We start from the raw sequence: 21,971 nt of genomic DNA on the forward strand, positions 1-21,971 counted from the left end.
CTGGAAATCTGTGGCCTGGGAACTTGACTGAGGTTTGATGGCAGAAATCTGTGGACTGGCAACATTACTGAGGTTTGACTGTTGAACCCTGTGCTCTGGAAACATGACTGCGACCTGATACTTGAAACGCATGGCCTGGGAAATTGACATTGGTTTGATTCTGGAACCCTGTGGACCGGGAACATGACTGAGGTTTTATTCTGGAACCCTGTAGCCTGGGAATATACCTGAGGATTGTTTCTGGAACCCGGTGGCCTGGTAACATGACTGAGGCGTGATTCTGGAAAAGTGTGGCCTGGGAATATGACTGAGGTTTGATTCTGGAAATCTGTGGCCTGGGAACTTGACTGAGGTTTGATGGCAGAAATCTGTGGACTGGCAACATTACTGAGGTTTGATTGTAGAACCCTGTGCCCTGGAAACATGACTGCGACCTGATACTTGAAACCCATGGCCTGGGAATTTGACATTGGTTTGATTCTGGAACCCTGTGGCCAGGAACAAGACTGAGGCGTGATTCTGGAATTCTGTTGCCTGGGAACATGACATCTGTTTAGATTGTGGAATACTGGGCCCTGGGAATCTGACTGAGGCTTGGTTTTGGTACCCTGTGGACTGGGAACATGACTGAGGTTTTATTCTGGAACCCTGTAGCCTGCGAAAATAACTGAGGATTGTTTCTCGAACCCTGTGGCCTGGGAACATGACATCAGTGGATTCTGGAACCCTGTGGCCTGGGAACATGAGAACGGTTTGATTCTGGAACCCTGTGGCCTGGGAACATGTCTGAGGTTTGATGGTGGAAACCTGTGGCTTGGCAACATGACTGAGGTTTGTTTCTGGAACCCTGTTCCCTGGGAACATGACTGAGGTTTGATTCTGGACACCTTTGTGCTGGGAACATGACTGTGTTCTGATTGTAGAATCATGGGTCCTGCAAACATGACTGAGGTTTGATTCTGGAACCATGTGTCCTGCGAATATGACTGAGGTTTGATATTGGAAATCTTTGGCCTGGGAACTTGACTGAGGTTTGATGGCAGAAACCTGTGGACTGGCAACATGACTGAGGTTTGATTGTAGAACCCTGTGCCCTGGAAACATGAATGTGGCCTGGTAGTGGAAACCCATGGCCTAGGAGTTTGACATTGGTTTGATTCTGGAACGCTGTGGCCTGGGAACATGACTGAGGCGTGATTCTGGAAAAGTGTGGCCTGGGAATATGACTGAAGTTTGATTCTGGAAATCTGTGGCCTGGGAACTTGACTGAGGTTTGATGGCAGAAATCTGTGGACTGGCAACATGACTGAGGTTTGATTGTAGAACCCTGTACCCTGGAAACATGACTGAGACCTGATACTTGAAACCCATGGCCTGGGAACTTGACATTGGTTTGATTCTTTAACCCTGTGGCCAGGGAACATGACTGAGGCGAGATTCTGGAATCCTGTGCCCAGGAAACATGACTGTGGCTTGGTACTGGAAACCCATGGCCTAGGAATTTGACATTGGTTTGATTCTGGAACCCTGTGGCCTGGGAACATGACTGAGGCGTGATTCTGGAATCCTGCGGCCTGGGAACATGACATCTGTTTAGATTATGGAATACTGTGCCCTGGGAACCTGACTGAAAGCTTGGTTCTGGAATCCTGTGGACTGGGAACATGACTGAGGTTTGATTCTGGAACCATGTGGCCTGGGAATATGACTGTGGTTTGATTTTGGAAACCATTGGCCTGTGAACATGACTGATGTTAGATTGAGGAATCCTGGGGCCTGGGAACATGACATCACTTTGGATTCTGGTACCCTGTTGCCTGGGAACATGAAATCGGTTTGATTGTGGAAACCTGTGGTCTGGGAATATGACTGAGGTTTGATGGTGGTATCCTATGGCCTGGCAACATGACTGAGGTTTGATTCTGGATCCCTGTGGCCAGGGAACATGACTGAGGCGTGATTCTGGAAAACTGTGGCCTGGGAATATGACTGAGGTTTGACTCTGGAAATCTGTGGCCTGGGAACTTGACTGAGGTTTGATGGCAGAAATCTGTGGACTGGCAACATTACTTAGGTTTGATTGTAGAACCCTGTGCTATGGAAACATGACTGAGACCTGATACTTGAAACGCATGGCCTGGGAAATTGACATTGGTATGATTCTGGAACCCTGTGGACTGGGAACATGACTGAGGTTTTATTCTGGAACCCTGTAGCCTGGGAATATAACTGAGGATTGTTTCTGGAACCCGGTGGCCTGGTAACATGACTGAGGCGTGATTCTGGAAAAGTGTGGCCTGGGAATATGACTGAGGTTTGATTCTGGAAATCTGTGGCCTGGGAAGTTGACTGAGGTTTGATGGCAGAAATCTGTGGACTGGCAACATGACTGAGGTTTGATTGTAGAACCCTGTGCCCTGGAAACATGACTGAGACCTGATACTTGAAACCCATGGCCTGGGAATTTGACATTGGTTTGATTCTAGAACCCTGTGGCCAGGAACAAGACTGAGGCGTGATTCTGGAATTCTGTTGCCTGCGAACATGACATCTGTTTAGATTGTGGAATACTGGGCCCTGGGAATCTGACTGAGGCTTGGTTCTGGAACCCTGTGGACTGGGAACATGACTGAGGTTTTATTCTGGAACCCTGTAGCCTGCAAAAATAACTGAGGATTGTTTCTCGAACCCTGTGGCCTGGGAACATGACATCAGTAGATTCTGGAACCCTGTGGCCTGGGAACATGAGAACGGTTTGATTCTGGAACCCTGTGGCCTGGGAACATGTCTGAGGTTTGATGGTGGAAACCTGTGGCTTGGCAACATGACTGAGGTTTGTTTCTGGAACCCTGTTCCCTGGGAACATGACTGAGGTTTGATTCTGGACACCTTTGTGCTGGGAACATGACTGTGTTCTGATTGTAGAATCATGGGTCCTGCAAACATGACTGAGGTTTGATTCTGGAACCATGTGTCCTGCGAATATGACTGAGGTTTGATATTGGAAATCTTTGGCCTGGGAACTTGACTGAGGTTTGATGGCAGAAACCTGTGGACTGGCAACATGACTGAGGTTTGATTGTAGAACCCTGTGCCCTGGAAACATGACTGTGGCCTGGTAGTGGAAACCCATGGCCTAGGAGTTTGACATTGGTTTGATTCTGGAACGCTGTGGCCTGGGAACATGACTGAGGCGTGATTCTGGAAAAGTGTGGCCTGGGAATATGACTGAAGTTTGATTCTGGAAATCTGTGGCCTGGGAACTTGACTGAGGTTTGATGGCAGAAATCTGTGGACTGGCAACATGACTGAGGTTTGATTGTAGAACCCTGTACCCTGGAAACATGACTGAGACCTGATACTTGAAACCCATGGCCTGGGAACTTGACATTGGTTTGATTCTGGAACCCTGTGGCCAGGAACAAGACTGAGACGTGATTCTGGAATGCTGTGCCCTGGGAACATGACATCTGTTTAGATTGTGGAATACTGGGCCCTGGGAACCTGACTGAGGCTTGGTTCTGGAACCCTGTGGACAGGGAACTTGACTGAGGTTTTATTCTGGAATCCTGTGGCCTGGGAACATGACATGACTGGAATCTGGAACCCTGTGGCCGGGGAACATGTCATCAGTGGATTCTGGAACCCTGTGGCCTGGGAACATGAGAATGGTTTGATTCTGGAACCCTGTGGCTTGGGAATATGTCTGAGGTTTGATGGTGGAAACCTGTGGCCTGGCAACATGACTGAGGTTTGTTTCTGGAACCCTGTTCCCTGGGAACATGACTGAGGTTTGCTTCTGGACACCTTTCTCCTGGGAACATGACTGTGGTTTGATTGTGGAATCCTGTGGCCTGCGAACATGACTGAGGTTTGATTCTGGAACCATGTGTCATGGGAATATGACTGAGCTTTGATTCTGTAAATCTGTGGCCAGGGAACATGACTGAGGCGAGATTCTGGAATCCTGTGCCCAGGAAACATGACTGTGGCTTGGTACTGGAAACCCATGGCCTAGGAATTTGACATTGGTTTGATTCTGGAACCCTGTGGCCTGGGAACATGACTGAGGCGTGATTCTGGAATCCTGCGGCCTGGGAACATGACATCTGTTTAGATTATGGAATACTGTGCCCTGGGAACCTGACTGAAAGCTTGGTTCTGGAATCCTGTGGACTGGGAACATGACTGAGGTTTGATTCTGGAACCATGTGGCCTGGGAATATGACTGTGGTTTGATTTTGGAAACCATTGGCCTGTGAACATGACTGATGTTAGATTGAGGAATCCTGGGGCCTGGGAACATGACATCACTTTGGATTCTGGTACCCTGTTGCCTGGGAACATGAAATCGGTTTGATTGTGGAAACCTGTGGTCTGGGAATATGACTGAGGTTTGATGGTGGTATCCTATGGCCTGGCAACATGACTGAGGTTTGATTCTGGATCCCTGTGGCCAGGGAACATGACTGAGGCGTGATTCTGGAAAACTGTGGCCTGGGAATATGACTGAGGTTTGACTCTGGAAATCTGTGGCCTGGGAACTTGACTGAGGTTTGATGGCAGAAATCTGTGGACTGGCAATATTACTTAGGTTTGATTGTAGAACCCTGTGCTATGGAAACATGACTGAGACCTGATACTTGAAACGCATGGCCTGGGAAATTGACATTGGTTTGATTCTGGAACCCTGTGGACTGGGAACATGACTGAGGTTTTATTCTGGAACCCTGTAGCCTGGGAATATAACTGAGGATTGTTGCTGGAACCCTGTGGCCTGGGAACATGACTGAGGCGTGATTCTGGAAAAGTGTGGCCTGGGAATATGACTGAGGTTTGATTCTGGAAATCTGTGGCCTGGGAACTTGACTGAGGTTTGATGGCAGAAATCTGTGGACTGGCAACATGACTGAGGTTTGACTGTTGAACCCTGTGCTCTGGAAACATGACTGCGACCTGATACTTGAAACGCATGGCCTGGGAAATTGACATTGGTTTGATTCTGGAACCCTGTGGACCGGGAACATGACTGAGGTTTTATTCTGGAACCCTGTAGCCTGGGAATATACCTGAGGATTGTTTCTGGAACCCGGTGGCCTGGTAACATGACTGAGGCGTGATTCTGGAAAAGTGTGGCCTGGGAATATGACTGAGGTTTGATTCTGGAAATCTGTGGCCTGGGAACTTGACTGAGGTTTGATGGCAGAAATCTGTGGACTGGCAACATTACTGAGGTTTGATTGTAGAACCCTGTGCCCTGGAAACATGACTGCGACCTGATACTTGAAACCCATGGCCTGGGAATTTGACATTGGTTTGATTCTGGAACCCTGTGGCCAGGAACAAGACTGAGGCGTGATTCTGGAATTCTTTTGCCTGGGAACATGACATCTGTTTAGATTGTGGAATACTGGGCCCTGGGAATCTGACTGAGGCTTGGTTTTGGTACCCTGTGGACTGGGAACATGACTGAGGTTTTATTCTGGAACCCTGTAGCCTGCGAAAATAACTGAGGATTGTTTCTCGAACCCTGTGGCCTGGGAACATGACATCAGTGGATTCTGGAACCCTGTGGCCTGGGAACATGAGAACGGTTTGATTCTGGAACCCTGTGGCCTGGGAACATGTCTGAGGTTTGATGGTGGAAACCTGTGGCTTGGCAACATGACTGAGGTTTGTTTCTGGAACCCTGTTCCCTGGGAACATGACTGAGGTTTGATTCTGGACACCTTTGTGCTGGGAACATGACTGTGTTCTGATTGTAGAATCATGGGTCCTGCAAACATGACTGAGGTTTGATTCTGGAACCATGTGTCCTGCGAATATGACTGAGGTTTGATATTGGAAATCTTTGGCCTGGGAACTTGACTGAGGTTTGATGGCAGAAACCTGTGGACTGGCAACATGACTGAGGTTTGATTGTAGAACCCTGTGCCCTGGAAACATGACTGTGGCCTGGTAGTGGAAACCCATGGCCTAGGAGTTTGACATTGGTTTGATTCTGGAACGCTGTGGCCTGGGAACATGACTGAGGCGTGATTCTGGAAAAGTGTGGCCTGGGAATATGACTGAAGTTTGATTCTGGAAATCTGTGGCCTGGGAACTTGACTGAGGTTTGATGGCAGAAATCTGTGGACTGGCAACATGACTGAGGTTTGATTGTAGAACCCTGTACCCTGGAAACATGACTGAGACCTGATACTTGAAACCCATGGCCTGGGAACTTGACATTGGTTTGATTCTTTAACCCTGTGGCCAGGGAACATGACTGAGGCGAGATTCTGGAATCCTGTGCCCAGGAAACATGACTGTGGCTTGGTACTGGAAACCCATGGCCTAGGAATTTGACATTGGTTTGATTCTGGAACCCTGTGGCCTGGGAACATGACTGAGGCGTGATTCTGGAATCCTGCGCCCTGGGAACATGACATCTGTTTAGATTATGGAATACTGTGCCCTGGGAACCTGACTGAAAGCTTGGTTCTGGAATCCTGTAGACTGGGAACATGACTGAGGTTTGATTGTAGAACCCTGTACCCTGGAAACATGACTGCGACCTGATACTTGAAACCCATGGCCTGGGAACTTGACATTGGTTTGATTCTGGAACCCTGTGGCCAGGAACAAGACTGAGGCGTGATTCTGGAATGTTGTGCCCTGGGAACATGAGATCTGTTTAGATTGTGGAATTCTGGGCCCTGGGAACCTGACTGAGGCTTGGTTCTGGAACCCTGTGGACAGGGAACTTGACTGAGGTTTTATTCTGGAATCCTGTGGCCTGGGAACATGACATCAGTGGATTCTGGAACCCTGTGGCCGGGGAACATGACATCAGTGGATTCTGGAACCCTGTGGCCTGGGAACATGAGAACGGTTTGATTCTGGAACCCTGTGGCTTGGGAATATGTCTGAGGTTTGATGGTGGAAACCTGTGGCTTGGCAACATGACTGAGGTTTGTTTCTGGAACCCTGTTCCCTGGGAACATGAGTGAGTTTTCCTTCTGGACACCTTTGTCCTGGGAACATGACTGTGGTTTGATTGTGGAACCATGGGTCCTGCAAACATGACTGAGGTTTGATTCTGGAACCATGTGTCCTGGGAATATGACTGAGCTTTGATTCTGGAAATCTGTGGCCTGGGAACTTGACTGAGGTTTGATGGCAGAAATCTGTGGACTGGCAACATTACTGAGGTTTGACTGTTGAACCCTGTGCTCTGGAAACATGACTGCGACCTGATACTTGAAACGCATGGCCTGGGAAATTGACATTGGTTTGATTCTGGAACCCTGTGGACCGGGAACATGACTGAGGTTTTATTCTGGAACCCTGTAGCCTGGGAATATAACTGAGGATTGTTTCTGGAACCCGGTGGCCTGGTAACATTACTGAGGCGTGATTCTGGAAAAGTGTGGCCTGGGAATATGACTGAGGTTTGATTCTGGAAATCTGTGGCCTGGGAACTTGACTGAGGTTTGATGGCAGAAATCTGTGGACTGGCAACATTACTGAGGTTTGACTGTTGAACCCTGTGCTCTGGAAACATGACTGCGACCTGATACTTGAAACGCATGGCCTGGGAAATTGACATTGGTTTGATTCTGGAACCCTGTGGCCAGGAACAAGACTGAGGCGTGATTCTGGAATGTTGTGCCCTGGGAACATGAGATCTGTTTAGATTGTGGAATTCTGGGCCCTGGGAACCTGACTGAGGCTTGGTTCTGGAACCCTGTGGACAGGGAACTTGACTGAGGTTTTATTCTGGAATCCTGTGGCCTGGGAACATGACATCAGTGGATTCTGTAACCCTGTGGCCGGGGAACATGACATCAGTGGATTCTGGAACCCTGTGGCCTGGGAACATGAGAACGGTTTGATTCTGGAACCCTGTGGCTTGGGAATATGTCTGAGGTTTGATGGTGGAAACCTGTGGCTTGGCAACATGACTGAGGTTTGTTTCTGGAACCCTGTTCCCTGGGAACATGAGTGAGTTTTGCTTCTGGACACCTTTGTCCTGGGAACATGACTGTGGTTTGATTGTGGAACCATGGGTCCTGCAAACATGACTGAGGTTTGATTCTGGAACAATGTGTCCTGGGAATATGACTGAGCTTTGATTCTGGAAATCTGTGGCCTGGGAACTTGACTGAGGTTTGATGGCAGAAATCTGTGGACTGGCAACATTACTGAGGTTTGACTGTTGAACCCTGTGCTCTGGAAACATGACTGCGACCTGATACTTGAAACGCATGGCCTGGGAAATTGACATTGGTTTGATTCTGGAACCCTGTGGACCGGGAACATGACTGAGGTTTTATTCTGGAACCCTGTAGCCTGGGAATATAACTGAGGATTGTTTCTGGAACCCGGTGGCCTGGTAACATTACTGAGGCGTGATTCTGGAAAAGTGTGGCCTGGGAATATGACTGAGGTTGGATTCTGGAAATCTGTGGCCTGGGAACTTGACTGAGGTTTGATGGCAGAAATCTGTGGACTGGCAACATTACTGAGGTTTGACTGTTGAACCCTGTGCTCTGGAAACATGACTGCGACCTGATACTTGAAACGCATGGCCTGGGAAATTGACATTGGTTTGATTCTGGAACCCTGTGGACCGGGAACATGACTGAGGTTTTATTCTGGAACCCTGTAGCCTGGGAATATAACTGAGGATTGTTTCTGGAACCCGGTGGCCTGGTAACATGACTGAGGCGTGATTCTGGAAAAGTGTGGCCTGGGAATATGACTGAGGTTTGATTCTGGAAATCTGTGGCCTGGGAACTTGACTGAGGTTTGATGGCAGAAATCTGTGGACTGGCAACATTACTGAGGTTTGACTGTTGAACCCTGTGCTCTGGAAACATGACTGCGACCTGATACTTGAAACGCATGGCCTGGGAAATTGACATTGGTTTGATTCTGGAACCCTGTGGACCGGGAACATGACTGAGGTTTTATACTGGAACCCTGTAGCCTGGGAATATACCTGAGGATTGTTTCTGGAACCCGGTGGCCTGGTAACATGACTGAGGCGTGATTCTGGAAAAGTGTGGCCTGGGAATATGACTGAGGTTTGATTCTGGAAATCTGTGGCCTGGGAACTTGACTGAGGTTTGATGGCAGAAATCTGTGGACTGGCAACATTACTGAGGTTTGATTGTAGAACCCTGTGCCCTGGAAACATGACTGCGACCTGATACTTGAAACCCATGGCCTGGGAATTTGACATTGGTTTGATTCTGGAACCCTGTGGCCAGGAACAAGACTGAGGCGTGATTCTGGAATTCTGTTGCCTGGGAACATGACATCTGTTTAGATTGTGGAATACTGGGCCCTGTGAATCTGACTGAGGCTTGGTTTTGGTACCCTGTGGACTGGGAACATGACTGAGGTTTTATTCTGGAACCCTGTAGCCTGCGAAAATAACTGAGGATTGTTTCTCGAACCCTGTGGCCTGGGAACATGACATCAGTGGATTCTGGAACCCTGTGGCCTGGGAACATGAGAACGGTTTGATTCTGGAACCCTGTGGCCTGGGAACATGTCTGAGGTTTGATGGTGGAAACCTGTGGCTTGGCAACATGACTGAGGTTTGTTTCTGGAACCCTGTTCCCTGGGAACATGACTGAGGTTTGATTCTGGACACCTTTGTGCTGGGAACATGACTGTGTTCTGATTGTAGAATCATGGGTCCTGCAAACATGACTGAGGTTTGATTCTGGAACCATGTGTCCTGCGAATATGACTGAGGTTTGATATTGGAAATCTTTGGCCTGGGAACTTGACTGAGGTTTGATGGCAGAAACCTGTGGACTGGCAACATGACTGAGGTTTGATTGTAGAACCCTGTGCCCTGGAAACATGACTGTGGCCTGGTAGTGGAAACCCATGGCCTAGGAGTTTGACATTGGTTTGATTCTGGAACGCTGTGGCCTGGGAACATGACTGAGGCGTGATTCTGGAAAAGTGTGGCCTGGGAATATGACTGAAGTTTGATTCTGGAAATCTGTGGCCTGGGAACTTGACTGAGGTTTGATGGCAGAAATCTGTGGACTGGCAACATGACTGAGGTTTGATTGTAGAACCCTGTACCCTGGAAACATGACTGAGACCTGATACTTGAAACCCATGGCCTGGGAACTTGACATTGGTTTGATTCTTTAACCCTGTGGCCAGGGAACATGACTGAGGCGAGATTCTGGAATCCTGTGCCCAGGAAACATGACTGTGGCTTGGTACTGGAAACCCATGGCCTAGGAATTTGACATTGGTTTGATTCTGGAACCCTGTGGCCTGGGAACATGACTGAGGCGTGATTCTGGAATCCTGCGGCCTGGGAACATGACATCTGTTTAGATTATGGAATACTGTGCCCTGGGAACCTGACTGAAAGCTTGGTTCTGGAATCCTGTGGACTGGGAACATGACTGAGGTTTGATTCTGGAACCATGTGGCCTGGGAATATGACTGTGGTTTGATTTTGGAAACCATTGGCCTGTGAACATGACTGATGTTAGATTGAGGAATCCTGGGGCCTGGGAACATGACATCACTTTGGATTCTGGTACCCTGTTGCCTGGGAACATGAAATCGGTTTGATTGTGGAAACCTGTGGTCTGGGAATATGACTGAGGTTTGATGGTGGTATCCTATGGCCTGGCAACATGACTGAGGTTTGATTCTGGATCCCTGTGGCCAGGGAACATGACTGAGGCGTGATTCTGGAAAACTGTGGCCTGGGAATATGACTGAGGTTTGACTCTGGAAATCTGTGGCCTGGGAACTTGACTGAGGTTTGATGGCAGAAATCTGTGGACTGGCAACATTACTTAGGTTTGATTGTAGAACCCTGTGCTATGGAAACATGACTGAGACCTGATACTTGAAACGCATGGCCTGGGAAATTGACATTGGTATGATTCTGGAACCCTGTGGACTGGGAACATGACTGAGGTTTTATTCTGGAACCCTGTAGCCTGGGAATATAACTGAGGATTGTTTCTGGAACCCGGTGGCCTGGTAACATGACTGAGGCGTGATTCTGGAAAAGTGTGGCCTGGGAATATGACTGAGGTTTGATTCTGGAAATCTGTGGCCTGGGAAGTTGACTGAGGTTTGATGGCAGAAATCTGTGGACTGGCAACATGACTGAGGTTTGATTGTAGAACCCTGTGCCCTGGAAACATGACTGAGACCTGATACTTGAAACCCATGGCCTGGGAATTTGACATTGGTTTGATTCTAGAACCCTGTGGCCAGGAACAAGACTGAGGCGTGATTCTGGAATTCTGTTGCCTGCGAACATGACATCTGTTTAGATTGTGGAATACTGGGCCCTGGGAATCTGACTGAGGCTTGGTTCTGGAACCCTGTGGACTGGGAACATGACTGAGGTTTTATTCTGGAACCCTGTAGCCTGCAAAAATAACTGAGGATTGTTTCTCGAACCCTGTGGCCTGGGAACATGACATCAGTAGATTCTGGAACCCTGTGGCCTGGGAACATGAGAACGGTTTGATTCTGGAACCCTGTGGCCTGGGAACATGTCTGAGGTTTGATGGTGGAAACCTGTGGCTTGGCAACATGACTGAGGTTTGTTTCTGGAACCCTGTTCCCTGGGAACATGACTGAGGTTTGATTCTGGACACCTTTGTGCTGGGAACATGACTGTGTTCTGATTGTAGAATCATGGGTCCTGCAAACATGACTGAGGTTTGATTCTGGAACCATGTGTCCTGCGAATATGACTGAGGTTTGATATTGGAAATCTTTGGCCTGGGAACTTGACTGAGGTTTGATGGCAGAAACCTGTGGACTGGCAACATGACTGAGGTTTGATTGTAGAACCCTGTGCCCTGGAAACATGACTGTGGCCTGGTAGTGGAAACCCATGGCCTAGGAGTTTGACATTGGTTTGATTCTGGAACGCTGTGGCCTGGGAACATGACTGAGGCGTGATTCTGGAAAAGTGTGGCCTGGGAATATGACTGAAGTTTGATTCTGGAAATCTGTGTCCTGGGAACTTGACTGAGGTTTGATGGCAGAAATCTGTGGACTGGCAACATTACTGAGGTTTGATTGTAGAACCCTGTACCCTGGAAACATGACTGAGACCTGATACTTGAAACCCATGGCCTGGGAACTTGACATTGGTTTGATTCTGGAACCCTGTGGCCAGGAACAAGACTGAGGCGTGATTCTGGAATGCTGTGCCCTGGGAACATGACATCTGTTTAGATTGTGGAATACTGGGCCCTGGGAACCTGACTGAGGCTTGGTTCTGGAACCCTGTGGACAGGGAACTTGACTGAGGTTTTATTCTGGAATCCTGTGGCCTGGGAACATGACATGACTGGAATCTGGAACCCTGTGGCCGGGGAACATGTCATCAGTGGATTCTGGAACCCTGTGGCCTGGGAACATGAGAATGGTTTGATTCTGGAACCCTGTGGCTTGGGAATATGTCTGAGGTTTGATGGTGGAAACCTGTGGCCTGGCAACATGACTGAGGTTTGTTTCTGGAACCCTGTTCCCTGGGAACATGACTGAGGTTTGCTTCTGGACACCTTTCTCCTGGGAACATGACTGTGGTTTGATTGTGGAATCCTGTGGCCTGCGAACATGACTGAGGTTTGATTCTGGAACCATGTGTCATGGGAATATGACTGAGCTTTGATTCTGTAAATCTGTGGCCAGGGAACATGACTGAGGCGAGATTCTGGAATCCTGTGCCCAGGAAACATGACTGTGGCTTGGTACTGGAAACCCATGGCCTAGGAATTTGACATTGGTTTGATTCTGGAACCCTGTGGCCTGGGAACATGACTGAGGCGTGATTCTGGAATCCTGCGGCCTGGGAACATGACATCTGTTTAGATTATGGAATACTGTGCCCTGGGAACCTGACTGAAAGCTTGGTTCTGGAATCCTGTGGACTGGGAACATGACTGAGGTTTGATTCTGGAACCATGTGGCCTGGGAATATGACTGTGGTTTGATTTTGGAAACCATTGGCCTGTGAACATGACTGATGTTAGATTGAGGAATCCTGGGGCCTGGGAACATGACATCACTTTGGATTCTGGTACCCTGTTGCCTGGGAACATGAAATCGGTTTGATTGTGGAAACCTGTGGTCTGGGAATATGACTGAGGTTTGATGGTGGTATCCTATGGCCTGGCAACATGACTGAGGTTTGATTCTGGATCCCTGTGGCCAGGGAACATGACTGAGGCGTGATTCTGGAAAACTGTGGCCTGGGAATATGACTGAGGTTTGACTCTGGAAATCTGTGGCCTGGGAACTTGACTGAGGTTTGATGGCAGAAATCTGTGGACTGGCAATATTACTTAGGTTTGATTGTAGAACCCTGTGCTATGGAAACATGACTGAGACCTGATACTTGAAACGCATGGCCTGGGAAATTGACATTGGTTTGATTCTGGAACCCTGTGGACTGGGAACATGACTGAGGTTTTATTCTGGAACCCTGTATCCTGGGAATATAACTGAGGATTGTTGCTGGAACCCTGTGGCCTGGGAACATGACTGAGGCGTGATTCTGGAAAAGTGTGGCCTGGGAATATGACTGAGGTTTGATTCTGGAAATCTGTGGCCTGGGAACTTGACTGAGGTTTGATGGCAGAAATCTGTGGACTGGCAACATGACTGAGGTTTGATTGTAGAACCCTGTGCCCTGGAAACATGACTGCGACCTGATACTTGAAACCCATGGCCTGGGAACTTGACATTGGTTTGATTCTGGAACCCTGTGGCCAGGAACAAGACTGAGGCGTGATTCTGGAATGCTGTGCCCTGGGAACATGAGATCTGTTTAGATTGTGGAATTCTGGGCCCTGGGAACCTGACTGAGGCTTGGTTCTGGAACCCTGTGTACAGGGAACTTGACTGAGATTTTATTCTGGAATCCTGTGGCCTGGGAACATGACATCAGTGGATTCTGGAACCCTGTGGCCGGGGAACATGCCATCAGTGGATTCTGGAACCCTGTGGCCTGGGAACATGAGAACGGTTTGAATCTGGAACCCTGTGGCTTGGGAATATGTCTGAGGTTTGATGGTGGAAACCTGTGGCCTGGCAACATGACTGAGGTTTGTTTCTGAAACCCTGTTCCCTGGGAACATGAGTGAGTTTTGCTTCTGGACACCTTTGTCCTGGGAACATGACTGTGGTTTGATTGTGGAACCATGGGTCCTGCAAACATGACTGAGGTTTGATTCTGGAACCATGTGTCCTGGGAATATGACTGAGCTTTGATTCTGGAAATCTGTGGCCTGGGAACTTGACTGAGGTTTGATGGCAGAAATCTGTGGACTGGCAACATTACTTAGGTTTGATTGTAGAACCCTGTGCTATGGAAACATGACTGAGACCTGATACTTGAAACGCATGGCCTGGGAAATTGACATTGGTTTGATTCTGGAACCCTGTGGACTGGGAACATGACTGAGGTTTTATTCTGGAACCCTGTAGCCTGGGAATATAACTGAGGATTGTTGCTGGAACCCTGTGGCCTGGGAACATGACTGAGGCGTGATTCTGGAAAAGTGTGGCCTGGGAATATGACTGAGGTTTGATTCTGGAAATCTGTGGCCTGGGAAGTTGACTGAGGTTTGATGGCAGAAATCTGTGGACTGGCAACATTACTGAGGTTTGATTGTAGAACCCTATGCCCTGGAAACATGACTGCGACCTGATACTTGAAACCCATGGCCTGGGAACTTGACATTGGTTTGATTCTGGAACCCTGTGGCCAGGAACAAGACTGAGGCGTGATTCTGGAATGCTGTGCCCTGGGAACATGAGATCTGTTTAGATTGTGGAATTCTGGGCCCTGGGAACCTGACTGAGGCTTGGTTCTGGAACCCTGTGGACAGGGAACTTGACTGAGGTTTTATTCTGGAATCCTGTGGCCTGGGAACATGACATCAGTGGATTCTGTAACCCTGTGGCCGGGGAACATGACATCAGTGGATTCTGGAACCCTGTGGCCTGGGAACATGAGAACGGTTTGATTCTGGAACCCTGTGGCTTGGGAATATGTCTGAGGTTTGATGGTGGAAACCTGCGGCTTGGCAACATGACTGAGGTTTGTTTCTGGAACCCTGTTCCCTGGGAACATGAGTGAGTTTTGCTTCTGGACACCTTTGTCCTGGGAACATGACTGTGGTTTGATTGTGGAACCATGGGTCCTGCAAACATGACTGAGGTTTGATTCTGGAACCATGTGTCCTGGGAATATGACTGAGCTTTGATTCTGGAAATCTGTGGCCTGGGAACTTGACTGAGGTTTGATGGCAGAAATCTGTGGACTGGCAACATTACTGAGGTTTGACTGTTGAACCCTGTGCTCTGGAAACATGACTGCGACCTGATACTTGAAACGCATGGCCTGGGAAATTGACATTGGTTTGATTCTGGAACCCTGTGGACCGGGAACATGACTGAGGTTTTATTCTGGAACCCTGTAGCCTGGGAATATAACTGAGGATTGTTTCTGGAACCCGGTGGCCTGGTAACATTACTGAGGCGTGATTCTGGAAAAGTGTGGCCTGGGAATATGACTGAGGTTTGATTCTGGAAATCTGTGGCCTGGGAACTTGACTGAGGTTTGATGGCAGAAATCTGTGGACTGGCAACATTACTGAGGTTTGACTGTTGAACCCTGTGCTCTGGAAACATGACTGCGAACTGATACTTGAAACGCATGGCCTGGGAAATTGACATTGGTTTGATTCTGGAACCCTGTGGACCGGGAACATGACTGAGGTTTTATTCTGGAACCCTGTAGCCTGGGAATATAACTGAGGATTGTTTCTGGAACCCGGTGGCCTGGTAACATGACTGAGGCGTGATTCTGGAAAAGTGTGGCCTGGGAATATGACTGAGGTTTGATTCTGGAAATCTGTGGCCTGGGAACTTGACTGAGGTTTGATGGCAGAAATCTGTGGACTGGCAACATTACTGAGGTTTGACTGTTGAACCCTGTGCTCTGGAAACATGACTGCGACCTGATACTTGAAACGCATGGCCTGGGAAATTGACATTGGTTTGATTCTGGAACCCTGTGGACCGGGAACATGACTGAGGTTTTATTCTGGAACCCTGTAGCCTGGGAATATACCTGAGGATTGTTTCTGGAACCCGGTGGCCTGGTAACATGACTGAGGCGTGATTCTGGAAAAGTGTGGCCTGGGAATATGACTGAGGTTTGATTCTGGAAATCTGTGGCCTGGGAACTTGACTGAGGTTTGATGGCAGAAATCTGTGGACTGGCAACATTACTGAGGTTTGATTGTAGAACCCTGTGCCCTGGAAACATGACTGCGACCTGATACTTGAAACCCATGGCCTGGGAATTTGACATTGGTTTGATTCTGGAACCCTGTGGCCAGGAACAAGACTGAGGCGTGATTCTGGAATTCTGTTGCCTGGGAACATGACATCTGTTTAGATTGTGGAATACTGGGCCCTGGGAATCTGACTGAGGCTTGGTTTTGGTACCCTGTGGACTGGGAACATGACTGAGGTTTTATTCTGGAACCCTGTAGCCTGCGAAAATAACTGAGGATTGTTTCTCGAACCCTGTGGCCTGGGAACATGACATCAGTGGATTCTGGAACCCTGTGGCCTGGGAACATGAGAACGGTTTGATTCTGGAACCCTGTGGCCTGGGAACATGTCTGAGGTTTGATGGTGGAAACCTGTGGCTTGGCAACATGACTGAGGTTTGTTTCTGGAACCCTGTTCCCTGGGAACATGACTGAGGTTTGATTCTGGACACCTTTGTGCTGGGAACATGACTGTGTTCTGATTGTAGAATCATGGGTCCTGCAAACATGACTGAGGTTTGATTCTGGAACCATGTGTCCTGCGAATATGACTGAGGTTTGATATTGGAAATCTTTGGCCTGGGAACTTGACTGAGGTTTGATGGCAGAAACCTGTGGACTGGCAACATGACTGAGGTTTGATTGTAGAACCCTGTGCCCTGGAAACATGACTGTGGCCTGGTAGTGGAAACCCATGGCCTAGGAGTTTGACATTGGTTTGATTCTGGAACGCTGTGGCCTGGGAACATGACTGAGGCATGATTCTGGAAAAGTGTGGCCTGGGAATATGACTGAAGTTTGATTCTGGAAATCTGTGGCCTGGGAACTTGACTGAGGTTTGATGGCAGAAATCTGTGGACTGGCAACATGACTGAGGTTTGATTGTAGAACCCTGTACCCTGGAAACATGACTGAGACCTGATACTTGAAACCCATGGCCTGGGAACTTGACATTGGTTTGATTCTTTAACCCTGTGGCCAGGGAACATGACTGAGGCGAGATTCTGGAATCCTGTGCCCAGGAAACATGACTGTGGCTTGGTACTGGAAACCCATGGCCTAGGAATTTGACATTGGTTTGATTCTGGAACCCTGTGGCCTGGGAACATGACTGAGGCGTGATTCTGGAATCCTGCGGCCTGGGAACATGACATCTGTTTAGATTATGGAATACTGTGCCCTGGGAACCTGACTGAAAGCTTGGTTCTGGAATCCTGTGGACTGGGAACATGACTGAGGTTTGATTCTGGAACCATGTGGCCTGGGAATATGACTGTGGTTTGATTTTGGAAACCATTGGCCTGTGAACATGACTGATGTTAGATTGAGGAATCCTGGGGCCTGGGAACATGACATCACTTTGGATTCTGGTACCCTGTTGCCTGGGAACATGAAATCGGTTTGATTGTGGAAACCTGTGGTCTGGGAATATGACTGAGGTTTGATGGTGGTATCCTATGGCCTGGCAACATGACTGAGGTTTGATTCTGGATCCCTGTGGCCAGGGAACATGACTGAGGCGTGATTCTGGAAAACTGTGGCCTGGGAATATGACTGAGGTTTGACTCTGGAAATCTGTGGCCTGGGAACTTGACTGAGGTTTGATGGCAGAAATCTGTGGACTGGCAACATTACTTAGGTTTGATTGTAGAACCCTGTGCTATGGAAACATGACTGAGACCTGATACTTGAAACGCATGGCCTGGGAAATTGACATTGGTATGATTCTGGAACCCTGTGGACTGGGAACATGACTGAGGTTTTATTCTGGAACCCTGTAGCCTGGGAATATAACTGAGGATTGTTTCTGGAACCCGGTGGCCTGGTAACATGACTGAGGCGTGATTCTGGAAAAGTGTGGCCTGGGAATATGACTGAGGTTTGATTCTGGAAATCTGTGGCCTGGGAAGTTGACTGAGGTTTGATGGCAGAAATCTGTGGACTGGCAACATGACTGAGGTTTGATTGTAGAACCCTGTGCCCTGGAAACATGACTGAGACCTGATACTTGAAACCCATGGCCTGGGAATTTGACATTGGTTTGATTCTGGAACCCTGTGGCCAGGAACAAGACTTAGGCGTGATTCTGGAATTCTGTTGCCTGCGAACATGACATCTGTTTAGATTGTGGAATACTGGGCCCTGGGAATCTGACTGAGGCTTGGTTCTGGAACCCTGTGGACTGGGAACATGACTCAGGTTTTATTCTGGAACCCTGTAGCCTGCAAAAATAACTGAGGATTGTTTCTCGAACCCTGTGGCCTGGGAACATGACATCAGTAGATTCTGGAACCCTGTGGCCTGGGAACATGAGAACGGTTTGATTCTGGAACCCTGTGGCCTGGGAACATGTCTGAGGTTTGATGGTGGAAACCTGTGGCTTGGCAACATGACTGAGGTTTGTTTCTGGAACCCTGTTCCCTGGGAACATGACTGAGGTTTGATTCTGGACACCTTTGTGCTGGGAACATGACTGTGTTCTGATTGTAGAATCATGGGTCCTGCAAACATGACTGAGGTTTGATTCTGGAACCATGTGTCCTGCGAATATGACTGAGGTTTGATATTGGAAATCTTTGGCCTGGGAACTTGACTGAGGTTTGATGGCAGAAACCTGTGGACTGGCAACATGACTGAGGTTTGATTGTAGAACCCTGTGCCCTGGAAACATGACTGTGGCCTGGTAGTGGAAACCCATGGCCTAGGAGTTTGACATTGGTTTGATTCTGGAACGCTGTGGCCTGGGAACATGACTGAGGCGTGATTCTGGAAAAGTGTGGCCTGGGAATATGACTGAAGTTTGATTCTGGAAATCTGTGTCCTGGGAACTTGACTGAGGTTTGATGGCAGAAATCTGTGGACTGGCAACATGACTGAGGTTTGATTGTAGAACCCTGTACCCTGGAAACATGACTGAGACCTGATACTTGAAACCCATGGCCTGGGAACTTGACATTGGTTTGATTCTGGAACCCTGTGGCCAGGAACAAGACTGAGGCGTGATTCTGGAATGCTGTGCCCTGGGAACATGACATCTGTTTAGATTGTGGAATACTGGGCCCTGGGAACCTGACTGAGGCTTGGTTCTGGAACCCTGTGGACAGGGAACTTGACTGAGGTTTTATTCTGGAATCCTGTGGCCTGGGAACATGACATCAGTGGAATCTGGAACCCTGTGGCCGGGGAACATGTCATCAGTGGATTCTGGAACCCTGTGGCCTGGGAACATGAGAATGGTTTGATTCTGGAACCCTGTGGCTTGGGAATATGTCTGAGGTTTGATGGTGGAAACCTGTGGCCTAGCAACATGACTGAGGTTTGTTTCTGGAACCCTGTTCCCTGGGAACATGACTGAGGTTTGCTTCTGGACACCTTTCTCCTGGGAACATGACTGTGGTTTGATTGTGGAATCCTGTGGCCTGCGAACATGACTGAGGTTTGATTCTGGAACCATGTGTCATGGGAATATGACTGAGCTTTGATTCTGGAAATCTGTGGCCTGGGAACTTGACTGAGGTTTGATGGCAGAAACCTGTGGACTGGCAACATGACTGAGGTTTGATTGTAGAACCCTGTGCCCTGGAAACATGACTGCGACCTGATACTTGAAACCCATGGCTTGGGAACTTGACATTGGTTTGATTCTGGAACCCTGTGGCCAGGGAACATGACTGAGGCGAGATTCTGGAATCCTATGCCCAGGAAACATGACTGTGGCTTGGTACTGGAAACCCATGGCCTAGGAATTTGACATTGGTTTGATTCTGGAACCCTGTGGCCTGGGAACATGACTGAGGCGTGATTCTGGAATCCTGCGGCCTGGGAACATGACATCTGTTTAGATTATGGAATACTGTGCCCTGGGAACCTGACTGAAAGCTTGGTTCTGGAATCCTGTGGACTGGGAACATGACTGAGGTTTGATTCTCGAACCATGTTGCCTGGGAATATGACTGTGGTTTGATTTTGGAAACCATTGGCCTGTGAACATGACTGATGTTAGATTGAGGAATCCTGGGGCCTGGGAACATGACATCACTTTGGATTCTGGTACCCTGTTGCCTGGGAACATGAAATCGGTTTGATTGTGGAAACCTGTGGTCTGGGAATATGACTGAGGTTTGATGGTGGTATCCTATGGCCTGGCAACATGACTGAGGTTTGATTCTGGATCCCTGTGGCCAGGGAACATGACTGAGGCGTGATTCTGGAAAACTGTGGCCTGGGAATATGACTGAGGTTTGATTCTGGAAATCTGTGGCCTGGGAACTTGACTGAGGTTTGATGGCAGAAATCTGTGGACTGGCAACATTACTGAGGTTTGATTGTTGAACCCTGTGCTCTGGAAACATGACTGCGACCTGATACTTGAAACGCATGGCCTGGGAAATTGACATTGGTTTGATTCTGGAACCCTGTGGACTGGGAACATGACTGAGGTTTTATTCTGGAACCCTGTAGCCTGGGAATATAACTGAGGATTGTTTCTGGAACCCGGTGGCCTGGTAACATGACTGAGGCGTGATTCGGGAAAAGTGTGGCCTGGGAATATGACTGAGGTTTGATTCTGGAAATCTGTGGCCTGGGAACTTGACTGAGGTTTGATGGCAGAAATCTGTGGACTGGCAACATGACTGAGGTTTGATTGTAGAACCCTGTGCCCTGGAAACATGACTGTGACCTGATACTTGAAACCCATGGCCTGGGAATTTGACATTGGTTTGATTCTGGAACCCTGTGGCCAGGAACAAGACTGAGGCGTGATTCTGGAATCCTGTTGCCTGGGAACATGACATCTGTTTAGATTGTGGAATACTGGGCCCTGGGAATCTGACTGAGGCTTGGTTTTGGTACCCTGTGGACTGGGAACATGACTGAGGTTTTATTCTGGAACCCTGTAGCCTGCGAAAATAACTGAGGATTGTTTCTCGAACCCTGTGGCCTGGGAACATGACATCAGTGGTTTCTGGAACCCTGTGGCCTGGGAACATGAGAACGGTTTGATTCTGCAACCCTGTGGCCTGGGAACATGTCTGAGGTTTGATGGTGGAAACCTGTGGCTTGGCAACATGACTGAGGTTTGTTTCTGGAACCCTGTTCCCTGGGAACATGACTGAGGTTTGATTCTGGACACCTTTGTGCTGGGAACATGACTGTGTTCTGATTGTAGAATCATGGGTCCTGCAAACATGACTGAGGTTTGATTCTGGAACCATGTGTCCTGCGAATATGACTGAGGTTTGATATTGGAAATCTTTGGCCTGGGAACTTGACTGAGGTTTGATGGCAGAAACCTGTGGACTGGCAACATGACTGAGGTTTGATTGTAGAACCCTGTGCCCTGGAAACATGACTGTGGCCTGGTAGTGGAAACCCATGGCCTAGGAGTTTGACATTGGTTTGATTCTGGAACGGTGTGGCCTGGGAACATGACTGAGGCGTGATTCTGGAAAAGTGTGGCCTGGGAATATGAGTGAAGTTTGATTCTGGAAATCTGTGGCCTGGGAACTTGACTGAGGTTTGATGGCAGAAATCTGTGGACTGGCAACATGACTGAGGTTTGATTGTAGAACCCTGTACCCTGGAAACATGACTGAGACCTGATACTTGAAACCCATG

Source organism: Balaenoptera borealis (genome assembly GCF_965194805.1).
Source record: "Balaenoptera borealis genome assembly, chromosome: 19".
NCBI classification, from domain to species: domain Eukaryota; kingdom Metazoa; phylum Chordata; class Mammalia; order Artiodactyla; family Balaenopteridae; genus Balaenoptera; species Balaenoptera borealis.